Raw genomic sequence first — 7,802 nt, forward strand, 5'->3', positions numbered from 1 at the left:
TCAAGACCTAGCTTCTATCTGTGCAGCCTGGTCTCTCATCATTTTGCCCCCAGCTTCCTTCCGTTCTTCCCTCCTTTGAAATTCTTCTAAAGCCTCATTTCCTGCAAGCCCTAGATTTTTGCGCTAGGTGATTTCAGTAATTCTTCCTCATTTTTCTAGCCGTAACTCTATTTCCTTTTATAGCAAACCTCTCTCAATGCTGTAGTTTGGGTTAAATGCCTCTATGTGTATTCACAACGCCTGAGCTTCTATCAGTTATTTTATTGAGCACTTGTTTTATCTCTCACTACACCATAATTTATAATTTCACGTTTTCCACTAGAACTTGGGACAGGCACTGTGTATTATTTACTGTTAAATCCCAGGACCTAAGCTGGTTCTTGGTTCATAGTATATACTTGATGTGCTGAAAATAACATTTTCAAAAGGTATGAAGTGATAACTCTTTACAGGACTGTTATATTACCAGTGCCAACTCTTATCTTGCCATGGGTTGATCCAAAAGCCATTCATTCATTCAACCTACATCTATTGAGTGTTTAGCACACGCCTAGCCCAGTGGTGGTCACAGTAATCCAGAGGTAATCCAGAGCTACTGCCATGGAAGAGTTCACAGCCTGGTTTGGAAGCAAATGAATAAATGAATCATAAATATCATACTAAAGCAGAGGCATGAATAAGTAATTAGAAATAACAGCTGACAGTAATAAAATTACATTTGGAATTAACATTGGGGAATGAATAGTTTCCAAGCAGAAAAAATGTTGCATTTACACAAGCAATTAAATGTGCTCAGGACATAAATAGGCAAATCCAAAAAGTGGAACTAGAACAAGCAAATTAACATTTGGAAAAATAGCTTCTCTAGCAATTTAATGACGATGAGATACTGTTTTTGCTTAAAGTAATGCCTAAGGCTACTTAAAAAATTCACAACTGTAAAAATTGAGGAAAATGAACATTCATATTCTAATGGTGGGAGTATACACTTAGTAAAATGTCTTTGGAGGGCAATTTGGCATAAGGTAAAAAATCTTGAAAATATTAATTCTAGTAAGTCCACACCTGAAAACCTTTCACAAAAAGCAACACTATATATACACATATGTATACACACACATTTATGTAGAATGGTATTAAAATATCATGTGTACTAGTGCAGACAGGAAATGGTAATGTTTAAATTACTGCATATCCGTTATACTACTCAGGCATTAAAAATCTTGTTTTCCCAATATTTAATGACACAGTGTGGTTAAAAATGCATATATAACCATATAAACCATTTTACATTTTGGTGCGTAAGATGTACATACATAAACTAACCAAAAGTGAAATTATGGACAACTTAAAATTTTCATACTTTCTGCATTTGCCTAATTATCTAAAGCAGAGGTCAGCAAAGTTTCTCTGTAAAGGCATACTTTAGATTTCGTGAGCCATAGGTCTCCATCACAACTACACCTCTTGTTGTAAGGCAAGAGCAATATAGACAATATGAGAAATGAGCGTGCCTATGTTCTAATAAAACTTTGTTAGGTGGCTAGCCAGATTTAGCCAGCAGACAGTACACTAGGTTACTGACCTCTGATCCAGCACGAAAGTGTATTAGTTTTACAATAAAACATGTCATTATTCCTTTTAATGATTCCAGAATACTAGGAAAATGGAAAAAAAAAAAAATGGAACTTACTTTTAATTATCCCTCCATGTGTTTTTTATTTTTTTAAAGACAGAGTCTCGCTCTGTCACCAGGCTGGAGTGCAGTGGCACGATCTCGGCTTACTGCAACCTCCAACTTCCTGGTTCAAGTGATTCTCCTGCCTCAGCCTCCCGAGTAGCTCGGATTACAGGCACGCACCACCATGCCCAGCTAATTTTTGTAGTTTTAGTAGACGGGATTTTACCATGTTGGCCAGGATGGTCTTGAACTCCTGACCTCAAGTGATCTGCCCGCCTCGGCCTTGCAAAGTGCTGGGATTACAGGCGTGAGCCACTGCACCTGGCATGTGTTATTCTTTTAAAACAAGTCATAATCTCCTTTTGGACAGGCCCTTTATGCTTCTCTTTATCCCTTACTTACTTTATGAGTTGTCTATTCTCAGGAAGTATTTGCTGCCTTTAAAAAATAAATGGTAACTTTCTTAAGAACCTATGGTGAATCCAGGATCAAACCCTTGTAGCTAAGACACGACACCATGCATGGGATTGTAACACAATTTTGAGGATTTTCTAAAGCAATCAAATGGGCAACTCTTTCTGGCTCTTCCTTATAAAAACTTCCCACTAAACCATCAAGCTCATCCAGTGAATTAGCATTTTAATCCCTACAGTTACCTCACATAGATGACTAAATTTCAGATTAGCAATAGCAAAGCGCTTCTCCAGGAGAGGCTGCTTGGACAGTATAAGCATTCTAGAACACTGGCATTTTTGGTGTCTTGTCTGCCCACAAATAGGCTACTCTTGGACTATCCCTTCCCCCTTCCCCCACACCCAGTCTCCCATCTTCCACCCATCCTACCTCTATCACCACCTCATTAAAAGAGCTCCCCTGTCCCTTTTAAAATACATATATCCATCTAACTTCCTTCTAGTTGTCCTTTATGTCTTTTGTGAACTTTTGAAACTCTGAAGCTGAAATCATTCTATGCTGCAAGAGATCATACCACTGTTGTTTAGCACCCCCACCTTTTTTTTGAAGACAGGGTCTCACTCTGTCACCTAGGCTGCAGTGCAGTGACGTGATCTCAGCTCATGGCAACCTCAGCCTCCTGGGCTCAAGAGACCCTCCCACCTCAGCCTCTCAAGTAGCTGGGACTACAGGTGTGTGCCACCATGCCCAGCCTGTTTAGGCTTTTGATATAAGCTTCATATCCTTGACTTCTAAGTTTCCATGAGAAATGTGTATTATCCAATAAACACTGGACTTTCTCTCTAGTATTACTCCTAATAACTTTCCCCCAAAGTTAAAAAATTGTATCAACCTCCAATATTTACACAAAAACTAAACCTGAGAAATACTATGACAACACACAGGTTTCTATTTTTGTAACAATGGTTTAGTAAAGGGTTTCTTAAGCATGAATTCCAAGTTGCAAATTACAGAAAAGATTACCTTTGGTACCAAAAAAATGAAAAAAAAAAATTTACAGAAAAGATGGACAGAAGTGACTGCACAAATATAAAACTTACATAAAAATAAAACAGAAAATTGAAACATGCAAAATATACAACGTGGTTTTCCTACAAAAAGGTCTAAAAACAATTTTTAAAACATGAGTATACGAGGGAGGAGTAAATCTCATGAAAAGGTAATTCACAAAGCATGAAAAGATGACCAACCTCACTAGAAACGCAAGAAACATGAAATACTCGATAACACCTTCGACCTATCAAGTTGACAATTAAAAATAACCAGTGTTATCAATATTCCAGAAGAATAAACATCCTCAAAAACTTACAGGAACCCAAAGTTGGAAAAACTTTCTGGAGGACTATATGAATTAAAAAGAAACACCCACTGTAGGGATTCATTTATGTGGAAACTAGTGTTGGGCAAAGATGCTAAAAGAATGGCTCATGACCAGAAACAACCTAAAGGTTCCATTAGACAGAGGAGGACAAACTATGACCTGCAGGCCTGGTTTTGTAAGAAAAATTTCACTGGGACAAGGCTGAGCTCACTTACATTTTGCTTATGGCTGCGGCTGCTTTTGTTCTAAAAAAACAGAGTCCAGTGGTTAGGACAGAGACCATATCACCTGCAAAGTCTAAAAATATATACTAGCTAGCCACTTAAAAAGTTCGCAGACCCCTGGACAGGACTAGTGAAGAGATGTATGCTCTGACCAGAGACAGTCGTACACTGCAGTTACTACACATGCTCTTGCACACTATTTAATGATAGAAAAAGGTACTATTAAACCTTTAAAGCAGATAATAGTTACACAAATTGTACACAAGAAAGCAATTATATAGAATGTATATACACACACAAAATAGGGGAAAAAATATACACCAAATATTTTGATACCAGTGATCTCAGGGTGATGAGGTCAAGTGTATTTTGGTGGCAGAGGGCTCTCTTTAAAAAAAGTTTTGTAAAAATGCAAAACAGATGGGCAAAGTGAATGCTTTAAAATTTCAAAGGTAAATAGGGTATAAGAAAAACAGCTTTAAACACCATCTCTTTAATATCAGGAACCACTGCCGCTCTTCAGCCAGTTTCCAACATCTGGGCCATACCTTGGCCAGCAGGGTGTATGATACATGTATCCTCCTCCTCAATGCTGCCACTCCTCCAAGCTACTGCTCAAATGTAGCCAGCACCAAGAAGTATTTCAGGTGTCCTCAGGTGCTTTTGTCATCTGCAGAGTCTCCTTCCTCTTCCAGTGACCGACTTCATGGTGATAGTGAAACCTGTGCTCTTCCCATGTTCCTCTTCCAGTTTCTTCCAGAGGAAGTCTACTGCCTTTGCATTTATCTTCATTGCACAGCACTGCCTAATGATTTTACGTGTGTGAGGTTTATACCAGCATATTTCTCTACCACTTTTTTAAATAAAACACTCTGCATAAACTCCTGACTCCTAGCAACACATGTGTAAAACTGAACACACACAAGGAACTTAATTCAAATGTACTTTCACAGAATTTTTTTCTCAATCTCCTTTTTAAGATTCTCCAGATTGGTTTTAGTACAACAAGTAACCATATACAAAAATGATTGCCTAACATAGAACCTAAATCAGTGCCTCTTGTTCTTGAATTTGCATACAAATCACCTAGGGATTTTGTTAAAATGCAAATTCTGGTTTATTACCCTGGGATGGGGCCTGAGATTCTGCATGGTTAACAAGCTTCGAGGTGACTACATCCAGGCTGTGGGTCCTCAGACCACATTTGGAGTAGCAAATGACTGCATCTTTAATGCCTTAGGTGAAATAATATACGCTATACAGAATTCCAATCTAATACTACTTCACACTAATTTTAAACACAACTATTATTAACTCTTATACCTTGTTCCATGTTCTTCAAGTCAGAGATCTGGAAAGGAAGTATTTTGTATTAAGTACTTACACCAACAGTCAGACACACACACACCCCCACACCTACCATCCTTTAATCAAATGCCCTGAGGAGAAAACCTGTCCAATGTATTTTCAGATACCTACTTGTCCATCGATATAGCATAACCCCAATATACAGGCCTCTTTTCTTCTTGCTTCCTTCTCACTCTTCTCCCTTAGTCTTATGTCTACTGTTCCTTCAAAAATCTGTATTAGGTCGGATTGAGATGTCTTTACTCTCCCACAGCCCCACTTCCTTGCCCTTGGTGTGGACTTACATATACATCACACCCCCCTTCTAGAAGACCAGTTCCTTCAAGGCACTGTGGTGGAGTGGTTCTGCATACCTACTCTCCAGCTGGATTCAAAGCTCAGTTCTGCCACTTACTTTACTTCAGCAAGTAAACCATCATTTCTAAGCCTGTTTTGTCTGGTAAAAAAGAAATCATACCTACATATAACATTGTGAAAATTATAGGAAATACTATTTAAAAATCACTTAGCAAAGTAGCACCAAATGTAACACCTACTAAATGGAAGCTACGACAATGACATACAGCATTTAGTGATTTCTTTTACATGAGCAGTTCTCAAACATCACTGAAGTCAAAATTGTTCTGCATTTTCAAGTATTATTTCTTAATAAGAAAAAAAAATTCAGTATCTCTGACCTGCTAGAATTTGCAAGGTTCTCTAACATTTCTTAGTTTAGAATACTAGAAATCTTATCTGAAAGGCCTGGTAATTCCTCTCTTCTCTCCTTATTTGGGAGACCTACCTGTCAGGCCTCTGAGCCCAAGCCAAGCCATCGCATCCCCTGTGACTTGCATGTATACACCCAGATGGCCTGAAGTAACTGAAGAATCACAAAAGAAGTGCAAATGCCCTGTCTCGCCTTAACGGATTACATTCCATCACAAAAGAAGTGAAAATGGCCGGTCCTTGCCTTAAGCGATGATATTATCTTGTGAAATTCCTTTTCCTGGCTCATCCTGGCTCAAAAAGCTCCCTCACTGAGCACCTTGTGACCCCCACTCCTGCCTGCCAGAGAACCCCCCTTTGACTGTAATTTTCCTTTACCTACCCAAATCCTATAAAACGGCCCCCACCCTTATCTCCCTTTGCTGACTCTCTTTTTGGACTCAGTCCGCCTGCACCCAGGTGAAATAAACAGCCATGTTGCTCACACAAAGCCTGTTTGGTGGTCTCTTCACACGGACACGCATGACACTACCCATATACAGTAAGCAACTAAAATAGAAAGGCTGAAACAGTACTGTTCTAAAATTATATGTGTTCTAAATTTATATTCTTCTGTGATAACTTTATAGAAATTTAGTCTGAATTCATACTGATAACCGTAAACGTTTAAAATCCTTCAAGGATTCCAAATAATTTTACTTGGTTCCTTCTTTAAAACATTTATAAACCTTAAAAGTTAATGCAGAAAATAGGGCAAATAATACTTGAATACAGGATGGTTGAGAAACTTGCAGAGCTGGTAGCAACACACACACACACACCCCACCCCCACACACACCCAATACAGATTCAAGCATATCAAATCCCATGCAAAACACAAAAACAAAACATCCACATTCAGACACATCACAGTGAAACACACCAAAAAAACAAAAAACAACAAAAAAAATACAACAGTCATTTCTGTGTTTTACAGTGTAGAGTGAAGAAATAAGCTTTTAAGTCTGAATAACAACCAGTTCAACCAGAGAATCTGAGTAAGTTATCCTTTACTGATTTTTTAAAAAATTATGCAACTAGAAGGAAGTTTAGGAGTTATCTAGATTTTTCGATCTCTAGATTACAAATTAAGTTATTCAGCCTAAAAGTTAAATGACATCATTAGCAATAGAAATTCCAGTTTGTGCCTCTGTAATCCCAAAACAATGAGATATAATGAATAAAAATGTAAATTTAGTTAATCCAATGCCTTAAAATACACTTTTAAGACAATTTACAAATGAGAAAATGCAAGTAGAAAATCACGAAAAAAACCAAACTCACCAGTAATTAAAAAAAAAAAGAAAAAAATAAAGAATCCCCTGAAATTAGCAATCATTAAATAAGAACTGGAATAAAAATGGCCCAAGTGCCCTTTTTGGTATTCCATAAATTAAAACAATCTCTTTAAATAGTAAGCTGAGAGAACGTTAATCCTTACAATCCTTACAATAGTGTAATTTACAAATATTTAATTCCAAGACATAATCCAAATGAAAAATTAAATTCAATTAATATTCAATTAACATTATGAAAAATGACAAATGACCATAAAATCTACATTACAGTACAGAAGAGAAGACGTATCAATGTCCTTAAGATGTACACTGTTCACTCCGCAATTCAATTTCTAAGAAAACATGACTCCAAATCATGTGTACGGGTAAAATAAAAACACACGTAAAATTCCTAATGTTGAAAACTGGAAATATCAACATCTGTCATGGAGATTAATTATGAGAACTCCATACAATGAAACTTCATTGGAAAAGAATCTGCATCTATATTTGACACTGAAAGAAAATCATGATATATTGAGGAAAAGGTTACAAAATAGTAAGCATAATATGATGCCATTCTGTAAGAAGTCTTTGTACTTATCCATAAAACACAATCCAGACATACTTATACCCGCATAAGATTATAAACTTTTCTCTATTTTCAAATTCCTTACAATAAGTATGTATTTTCACCATCAGAAAAAATA

At 37.1% G+C, this 7,802-nt stretch overlaps 1 protein-coding gene across 2 annotated transcripts in view; it reads right to left on the bottom strand.

The window, feature by feature from the left end:
* Window positions 1-7,802, bottom strand: part of LOC126932880 (COP9 signalosome complex subunit 9-like) — a 249,397-nt gene that overhangs the window by 79,572 nt on the left and 162,023 nt on the right. Inside the window, exon 1 of one of the 2 annotated variants that reach the window (XM_050752135.1) lies at window positions 6,175-6,180. The exons of the other annotated variant lie outside the window; for it this stretch is intronic. The gene's annotated coding sequence lies outside the window, so the exon portion shown is untranslated. Of the gene's footprint in view, window positions 1-6,174; window positions 6,181-7,802 lie in introns of those variants that run through there. 2 annotated transcript variants of the gene reach the window in all.

This window comes from Macaca thibetana, chromosome 12 (genome assembly GCF_024542745.1).
Source record: "Macaca thibetana thibetana isolate TM-01 chromosome 12, ASM2454274v1, whole genome shotgun sequence".
NCBI lineage: Eukaryota > Metazoa > Chordata > Mammalia > Primates > Cercopithecidae > Macaca > Macaca thibetana.